This window comes from Helianthus annuus, chromosome 13 (assembly GCF_002127325.2).
Source record: "Helianthus annuus cultivar XRQ/B chromosome 13, HanXRQr2.0-SUNRISE, whole genome shotgun sequence".
NCBI classification, from domain to species: domain Eukaryota; kingdom Viridiplantae; phylum Streptophyta; class Magnoliopsida; order Asterales; family Asteraceae; genus Helianthus; species Helianthus annuus.
This window is the reverse complement of record NC_035445.2, coordinates 36,917,572-36,926,668: the sequence shown is the minus strand read 5'-3', so window position 1 is coordinate 36,926,668 and position 9,097 is coordinate 36,917,572. Positions and strand designations below refer to the sequence as shown.

The 9,097-nt window shown below is 35.7% G+C and overlaps 1 long non-coding RNA gene across 14 annotated transcripts; it reads left to right on the top strand.

The window, feature by feature from the left end:
* The first annotated feature begins 340 nt into the window (after nt 1-340).
* LOC110897799 lies at nt 341-3,683 on the top strand. Of its 14 annotated transcripts, none has more exons than XR_004877567.1 (7): nt 341-589; nt 761-1,149; nt 1,255-1,385; nt 1,576-1,657; nt 2,338-2,424; nt 2,705-3,009; nt 3,243-3,683. It is a non-coding gene; the product is annotated as an uncharacterized LOC110897799 (long non-coding RNA). The 14 variants fall into 14 exon arrangements; XR_004877566.1 differs by having other exon boundaries at nt 1,576-2,272; XR_004877568.1 differs by having other exon boundaries at nt 1,576-2,424; nt 2,705-2,824; nt 2,911-3,009.
* Nucleotides 3,684-9,097: the final 5,414 nt, after the last annotated feature.

Below are 9,097 nucleotides of genomic sequence, written 5' to 3'. Positions count from 1 at the left end.
TTTTCATGGTGTTTGGGTGTTTTTATGGTGTTTTATTTGAACACCCAGTTCATGTGAGTGGGTTTTTTGACAATATTACCCCTTAGTGTAATTTAACATCAATGCCACATGTCACCGCCAAAATCGTTCTCACCGTTCTTACACCGTTCTCTCTAAATCCTGACCCTATATATATATATATATATATATATATATATATATATATATATATATATATACTATATATAATATACATATCCAAAGGACTTCTTAACGTCATTAAAATTTCTTTAAAACACACCTAAAGCATGATGTACAAGTGTTTTAAGCACCATAAAACTTCACTTTCCACTTATACCCTTATACTAAAAAAGTGGATACATTAGGGTTCATTCATTTCAAAACATTTCAAAATCACCCGCTTCCTGCTCCTCTCTCTCTGGCGAATCCAGATCTGGATCTAGGGTTTTTCTCCAAGAAGATCTAGCCGATAAAGAAATCTCAATGCATTCTCCATTCAGATCTAGCCTTTCACCGGAGAGTCGGAGACCCCAATTGCAGCCACTACCGTCATTCGCAACCACCACTACGACTCGCAACAACCACCACCGTAAGTCCTCTCGATTTCTCACACTGATTCAAAAAATTTCTTACTTATGTGTTGTATCCTGCTACATGACATTTGTAGAAGAGCCGGTGCTCTGTGTGTGGATATCCTGCTGCTCTTTGATTCGAAAAATTAGGGTTTTGGGTTATTTATTAGGCTATATTTTGATGACAGATGGATGTTTGGCTACCAGATAGTGATTGTTGATGGCTGCAGACATGGTGGCGAAACGCGGTTTGCTGGAGCTCCAACATGAAACGATCTTGATCTGTGAACCATCTGGCTAGCCTTTATGAGTTCTTAGTTTTTTTTTTTTTATAAATTCTTGTTGATTATTAGTTTTTACTATAACAAACTTCATGTAATAATGGGACTGGATTTTGTTTACGTTACAAAACTGGTGTAGAATCTGAGAATTTGAAATTACTGTATGTGGATTCTAGAAAGTCAAATGTTGACTCTATTTGGAATTAAGTTTACAGGATATTCGTGGAAATGAGGTGCCTTTGAGCTTTTACAAGAGGAAGGCTGTGTTAATTGGTAATGTTGCGTCACTCCAAATGGTAAATAACTTCATCTTTGTTTCAGTTGCTTGGTTTTTTTGTTTTACTTTTTAGTTTGTATTCATGAATTAACCATCTTATTCAATATGTTTGTGGATATTGTAGAACGACATCACATAGAAACCTGAGGAGTTCATACAGGGTTTTGGCAAAGTTCTGGCAAGCTGCGGTGACCTGTTCTCATCTTGCTTGTGACATCTTTGTGTAGATCGGCCACCCTAAGACCTCTATAGCTGGTATAATTTTAGATTTTGCTCTGTGTAATCGCCAGTTGTTTGGTTCCACACTTTTCATTCTGAAACCGGTTCTGTCATGATAATACCCATAATTAAACTCCCATTAAAAGGGTTATTTGTTATTTATTTTTTTTTTGTATAGTTTGATTGTTATGAATTAGGTTGAGTTAATTAACGTTTTTTTTGTTAGTTGAAGTATGGAGGAACCAGCCATTGCCGCTGATAACGGACAAGAAGCCGCCCTTCCGTATATTTCATGACAACTTCATCAGGTAACCAGTAACCAATTAGTTAGAAATCTGTTGTGTTATAGTTGTGTTATCGGTGGTAAGATTTGGTTAATGATTAGTAGTGTAAGTTGGTTTGACCTTATAGAGGGTACATTTATCCATTTATTATTATTTTTGCTAACTCATCACTGCACTAATACTTGCATTTTGAGCAATCCCAGGACCATAAAAGTATGTTATAGAAATAGCTTGAAAAGTTATTAGCTTGAAAAGAAACGGGTCAACTTGGCTTTTAGTCTTTGTGTTAATGAAGTTTTGTGTATTTTTCGTACCCATTTCTTACAAATCTGTGTTCTGACCCATCTTTCTCGCTATTGATTCGGCTGTGATGTTGGTGGTTGTGCTGTTGCCAGTAGTAATGAAAAGATAGGCTTTTTTATGTTCGTGGTGAAAAGTACAGACTGTATGTTTGTTGATTAATTTGGGATTTGAAGCATTATCCGGCGATGATGGTGGCTTGCTACTTGGCGTGGCATCTCTGTTTGCAGCCGTAGCGGCACTGAGCCATGTTTACAGACTGTATGTTCCTTTGTTGGAATGTTAATTTCATCCGACAGAAAACTGGTCATAAAATAGGAAGTTGGTGATGAACACCAGGTAACTTTTCGTCAATTATGTATTCATTTCAAATTAATGATATTGTGTTTTGTTCTTTCCGACAGTGCTTATGTACCCGGGCGGCTTTCAAAGGTATCCTTGGAGAAATTTTGTGAAAGTTAGTCGTGCTCTTAGACATTGCTCTAATACAGGTATACATGTGAAAATGGTCAATGTGGGTCTTAGTTATCGCTACCTGGTCATTAAATGACGATATAAAAGTCAGCCATAACATTTTTTTAAACTGCAAATTTCATTTTTTTACCTCTTGTGGGGGTCTTAAGTTCAACCATTTTACCTATGAATGGGTCACTGTGGGTCGTCTTTTTATCTCAAACCATTTAAATAGGTTAAACACAATTAATTTAAATGGAGAATGAGTTTTCAAAGCCTTTCAAAGTCTCTTATTTACGCGTACAAATTTCCCAAAAGGAGTTATTCAAGAGTGTGTGCCGTTTGGAACATGGGGATGGAAAGAGTGTGTGCCGTTTGGAACAGTTGTTGGAGACCCATACACAGATCAAGATCTAGAAACAAACTTACTTGATCAAGGTAATATTAATCATTGCAGTCATTGGCATAGGAATATGGTAACTGTTGAGTTCACTAACTATGATATTAAGTGAGCCCTTACTCAGAGGGATCAAGATCTACGGATGTAGTTGCTACGCATGAAAGTACGAAAAGGCGACGTGTGCCAGTAGGCCCCACATACAAGGCAACATAGAAGTAACAAGGTTCATTCAGTTCCAAAAACATAAGTTGACTTCTGAAAGTCAAACAATGTACTTTCCAATAAACTGTATTTCATTTTTAAAGGAGTTTATATTGGCATCAAGTTGTATAATAGATACCATTTATAAATAAAAAACAAATGCGAAATATTTTTATAGGATCAGTATAAAAAAACTCCATATAGAAAGTACTATGCTTGACTTTGGCTTATTTTGTCTTCAAAACCTTTTCACAGTTTGGCATTAATGGAGGCTCATCAACATTTTAGTTATAGAAATGGCTTTCTCGATACACGCGCATATGACATCCATTTTCTGCAACTGTTCACAGTACCAAACCATATTGGCCCGTCGGAGCGGAAACTAGCTACACAAGCGGCCCAGTCAAGCTATCTTGAACCGCCTTCATTTGGGTCGGCGGGTTCTGTGCTGGTAGTTGAACTGGCGAACCGGATTGATGGTTGGACTAGATTTTCAAAGCCTTTTTAATTTATTTTAACGTATTTTCTTTTCTAAAATAGTAAAATCTCATCTACGAATTCATTTACAGCCTCTTTGTTTTGCTTATTCTAAGCTCATTTTTGTTAGCATTGCAAATAGGAAAAGATAAATCACTTTCGTAGTTTTTTTGTTACTTGTATATAAATTTTATAATTTTTAAATTATTTTCACGTTCAGCAGTTTCTTTCTGAAGTTGGTTTGCCTAATGGACCGTTAGGGTGGTATGTTCAACGAAATGGCCAGTTATAAAAACACTGGCATAGAGGACAACCGTTTTAGGAACTTGCTGGTTGAATCGCATGGACACATCTGTATGGATATCCATCGACTTAATGAACATCTAGCGTAATGATTTTGATTTCGGGTATAGGTGATTATTTAGTTCAAGTCAAATAGATGCGTTATATTGCAAATTGAAAATATATTCTTGACTTGGTATCACTTTGTGTACTCTTGATTCATGAAAGTTGTTTAGTATATATGATAATCCACTTGAATTCTTTCTATTAGCTTCCCTACATAGCCACACTTTGATACATTATAATCAAAGCACTTCCCACAAACCCATTTGACAAAGCAATTTTTTGATAATAGGTGTTAACCAGAAGTTTCAAAATTTAAAATATGTGACGATCAATATTTCACATTCTCTACTACTTGTTTGTTAGCTTTTAAAAAAAAAAGGCAAAATACAATTGTGTTAATATTTTTCCTTGACATTCCGATATAATGTTTGTTAAAAAAGAAGTTGTAATCAAAGTATAGTATTGTGGTCAAGAAGATGAAGACCTTTTGCATTTATTTATAGTTATGAATGAATGGTTTCAATGTCATTTTTCGATTGATAATCACTTCCATACATATTTGAGTCAAATGTTTGCATTTATATATAGTTATTGATGATGTGTAAATGTGAATGTGATTAATAAGTGGGTGCACAAACGTCATTAAATCCCCATGACCGGTTTTGAAGTATCTTAACCGAAACTGAACAGAACCTGCTTATTCACACCCTTAGAATTACTAACAAGTGTTGTGTTTTCCGTTGCATCGTGAATTTGGTTTTGGTTATGGCTCAAAACCGAACAGCCCCGTACATAGCCCTAAACTCACCAAGCTAAGTGATATGTTTCCCGCTGCATCGCGCGGGTAAACGACTAGTATATATATATGTATATATATATATATATATATAGGAGGATTCATTGGGAAACATTAAAAAAGTGGGGAACGGGGGAACACTCTTAAAAATTATACTTAACATGTTAAAAAAAAATTTTCTAAATTTTTTTCGGCGCTTTTTCTTATAAATACAAGTAGAAACATTTTTAATTAAAAAATCAATAACTAAAAATATAAAAAAAAATGTTTAAAAAACAGTTATATCTTATAGAATTAACTTAACATGTTAAAAATTATTTTTTTTAAATTTTCAGGAGGAGAAACTAGTCGAATAAAAAAAATAATTTTTCTAAAAAAATTTTTTTAGCTATTTTTTAATTGTTTTTTTTAATATTTTTAGTTTTGATTTTTTTTATTAAAAATGCTTCTACAAGTATATATAAGGAGAAGGGCTGAAAAAGATGTTTAAAAAATTAATTTTTAATATGTTAAGTTAAATTTTTAAGAGTGTTTCCCGGTTCCTCACTTTTTTAGTGTTCCCCAATGAATCTCACACTATATATATATATATATCTCTATATATAGGATAAGGATCATGTGAAAAGTAGTAGGCTATTTGAGAAACTTGAGAAACATTCTGGACCATACATTTTCTTTATGCAAAAAAATGCAAAAAAAAAAATGTAAAAAAATGCAAATTTTTTTTTTTTTGGAAAAATCGCAGGTTTTTCTTTAAGAATTTAATTTTTTTATTTTTTTTTATTTTTTGGGGATTTATACAGATGTGTATATTGTTAATAATTATACATATATGTATATACATGTTTAAAATTGAAAAATAAGTGTTATTTAGGGTTTAGCATTAGGGTTTAAGGTTTAGCTTTATGGTTTAGGGTTTAGCTTTAGGGTTTAGCGTTAGGGTTTAGTAATAGTATTTAGGGTTTAGCATTAGGGTTTAGCTTTAACTTTTGGGTTTAGCTTTATCTTTAGGGTTTAGCAATAAGGGTTTAGCTTTAAGGTTTAGTTTTAGCTTTAGGGTTTAGCATTTGGGTTTAGCTTTAGGATTTAGAATTAGGGTTTAGCTTTCGGGTTTAGCATTAGGGTTTAGCTTTAGTGTTTAGGGTTTAGCATTAAGGTTTAGCTTTATTGTTTATGGTATAAGGTTTAGGATTTATAACACATATTTTTTCAATTTTAAACATGTATATACATACATGTATAATTGTCAATATACATATATGTATAGTTAAAAGATTAACAATATACACATGTGTATAAATCCCAAAAAAAAAAAAAATTTTAAAAATAAAAAAATTAATCCTTAAAGAAAAAGCTGCGATTTTTCCAAAAAAAAAATAAAAAATTGCATTTTTTTCACCTTTTTTTGCATTTTTTGCTTAGGGAAAATGTTTGGTCTAGATTGCTTCTCAAGTTTCTCAAATAGGGTGGACTTCTCTTAGGATCCCTACCCTATATATATATACATATATATGTTATATTTTATGTCCTTTATTTTTATTTGAGTTCTATATGCTTCTTATAATATTTCCTTGTGTAAATTATGATTTTGGCCCCTGTGGTTATATCACTTTTACCCTATTAGCCCAAAATAGATTTTTTTTAACACCTGTACCCCCAACGTCTCTGTAACTAAGTATTTTGGCCCTACATCTAACTCAACCCATAACCCAGATTAATTAAATGTCACATGCTCTTCACATGATGGGAAAATAAGTAATTTCACCTCCCCACTTTACTAACAAAATCCCTGCCTTTTTCTCTCTCACTCCATCTTCTTCACCCATTTTTCTCTATCACTTTATACTGAGGAACAAAACCCCTGCCCTTTCCAAATTGTCTTCAATCTTCACTTTACTTTACTTTACTTTACTTTACTTTACTTTACTTTACTACCCCCACCCACCCAGCCATCGTCTTCCACACATATTCCAACTTCCACCTGCTTCATATCTCAACACAAACCCCAACTCTAAACAACTCAAACCATGAGTATGTACAGTAGGGATCCATGGGGCGGCCCATTAGAAATGAACACAGCAGACTCCGCTATCGACGACGACCGGAACCGGAACCTGAACGAGTTTGACCGCACGCCATTGTCATGGGGGTTGGATGAGACTCAGCAAAGTTGGTTGTTGGGTCATGGAGAACAGAAGAAGAAGAAGAAGAAGAAGAAGAAGAAGAAGAAGAAGAAGAACAAGAACAAGAACAAGAAGAAGTATGTGGATCTTGGGTGTGTTGTTGTCAGCCGTAAGATCTTTGTTTGGGCGGTTGGATTGTTGCTTTCTGCTGGGTTTGTTGGGTTGCTTGTTAAGTCTGTTCCTAGGAATCATAAGCATCTGCCACCTAAGGATAATTATACATACAGTTGGGTATGTTCCTCAGTTTAAAGTGATAGAGAAAAATGGGTGAAGAATATGAAGTGACAGAGAAAAAGGCAGGGGTTTTGTTAGTAAAGTTGTGACAACTCAAAATTTAGAACCTTTCTTGTATCTTGATGTAACTTGCTTGGAACATTTCGTGACTAGTAACTTGTTAATGTGATAACATAAGTGAACATTTTATGTGACTATGTGCTTGCTTGTATGTATGGTATATATGTATGTATATTACGTGAACCGAGAACCCAACTCGAGACGACAAGGACCCGACTCGAGACCATGAGGTCTCGAGTGAATAGTGACCGATTTGGGCCTTTGGGCCGTGACCTCCTCTAACCGGTTTTGGTAAGCCCTTTTGGGTGGATCATGAAGAACTAGTATAAATACTACACTCATGACCACACTCACCATTTCCTTGGACTACACACACCCACACTCTCATACTTTCCCTCTCACTAAAACCCTAAGAACACAAACACACATCATTTTCGGACCCAATCGGTTGGCACTAGGATTTCAGCTCAAGCTTGGAAATCGACACTTGGAGTTCACCTTTCCTACCTCTTAACCGGTTAGTGATTCTTATTGTGTTTGTGCTTGGATTGATGATTATGACATTAGGGTTGTTTGCTAAGTTGTTGCACATGAAATGATTGTTTATGATAAAAATGTTACTTGAAAGGAAATAACTACTTGTTGAACAAAGGATGATGTTTATTGTGTTTGGATATTAGTGTTTACATGATGTTCTTGATGTATATGATGATTCAAATGTGTACAATGAGATAACCGGTTAATATGCTTGATTTCGGATGGATAGTGCTTGATGTTTAAGTGAAGATCGAATCACTAGTCTTGTTGAGCATGAAATCGGTATATATTTGTCATATTATCGGTTAAGTATAGAACCGGATTGTGGTATTAAGTCCAAGTGTTTGATAGTTGTTCGTGTATAATTAGGAAGAATGCATAATATGCTTGAACAAAGGTTGAATATGTTATGAATATGCTTGAATGTTTGAAGAACATGAAGAACTTGTTGAATATGCTTTGAATGTGGGTTAAATATTTGAAATCCTGCTTGTTTGATCTGAGTTCATGAATGTTTAGACAAGAAAACATGTTTAAGTGGATAGTACACAAATAGGGTGCATGCAATTGGAATGTTATTGGATAGTACAACTGTGCAGAATCAGCAACTGTTGGGGAGTCGAAACCCCTGGTTGCGACTCGCAACCACAACATTACAAGTCGAGACCGCCAGTTGCGACAGAGGTTACGAGTCCTGTTGCGACTCGCAACCACAGCATGATGAACCGAGACCATAGTTACGACACAGGTTGCGACTCGAAACCTTAGCATGATCAGCCGAGACCACGGTTGCGACTCGCAACCACCCATGACCAACATAACAGCACAACTCGAAACCACGTTTGCGAGTCCGGTTGCGACTCGAGACCCCTTAGTGGGCTTGCTTAGTTAGTGGGCCGGACTTATGGACTTCTGTGTTCTGTTGACGTGTGTTTTGGGCCTGTTACTACGAGCCCAACTGTTTGGGCCCCACTCTCGGACTTTGGGTTGTGTTTGACTGTTAATGTTAAACGTGTTGCCATGATTATTACCTGTGTACAATACGTGTTGAACATACGTGCACTGCTTGGCTTGAATCTGATACGAATAATATCTGTGATAGGACCTAATTGATTACCTGCAATTTGATTGACCTTCTGTGTTATTGCCGAGCAAACCAAGGTGAGTTCACACCCTCTACAAAGCATGGGATTCCCTGGGGTTGGGAACGGGGTTAAGGAACGTGGGTTCCTCATCCTCCTTGGGTAGGACGGTGTTGGTTCAGGAATATAATTCCTCGTCCTGGTGGACGGATAACTCGTACTAGACTAAAACTCTATCACGAAGTCCCTCCTTTTTGTATCGACTTAATCGCCGGGCCAATGGCGAGCGGGTCATTAGTTAGATAGCGCTATTTAGGTCTGACAAACCTCACACCGTGCCGTAGAGGACGGGCGTGAACTAATGGATCTGGGGCACGTCAATGATGATAGACA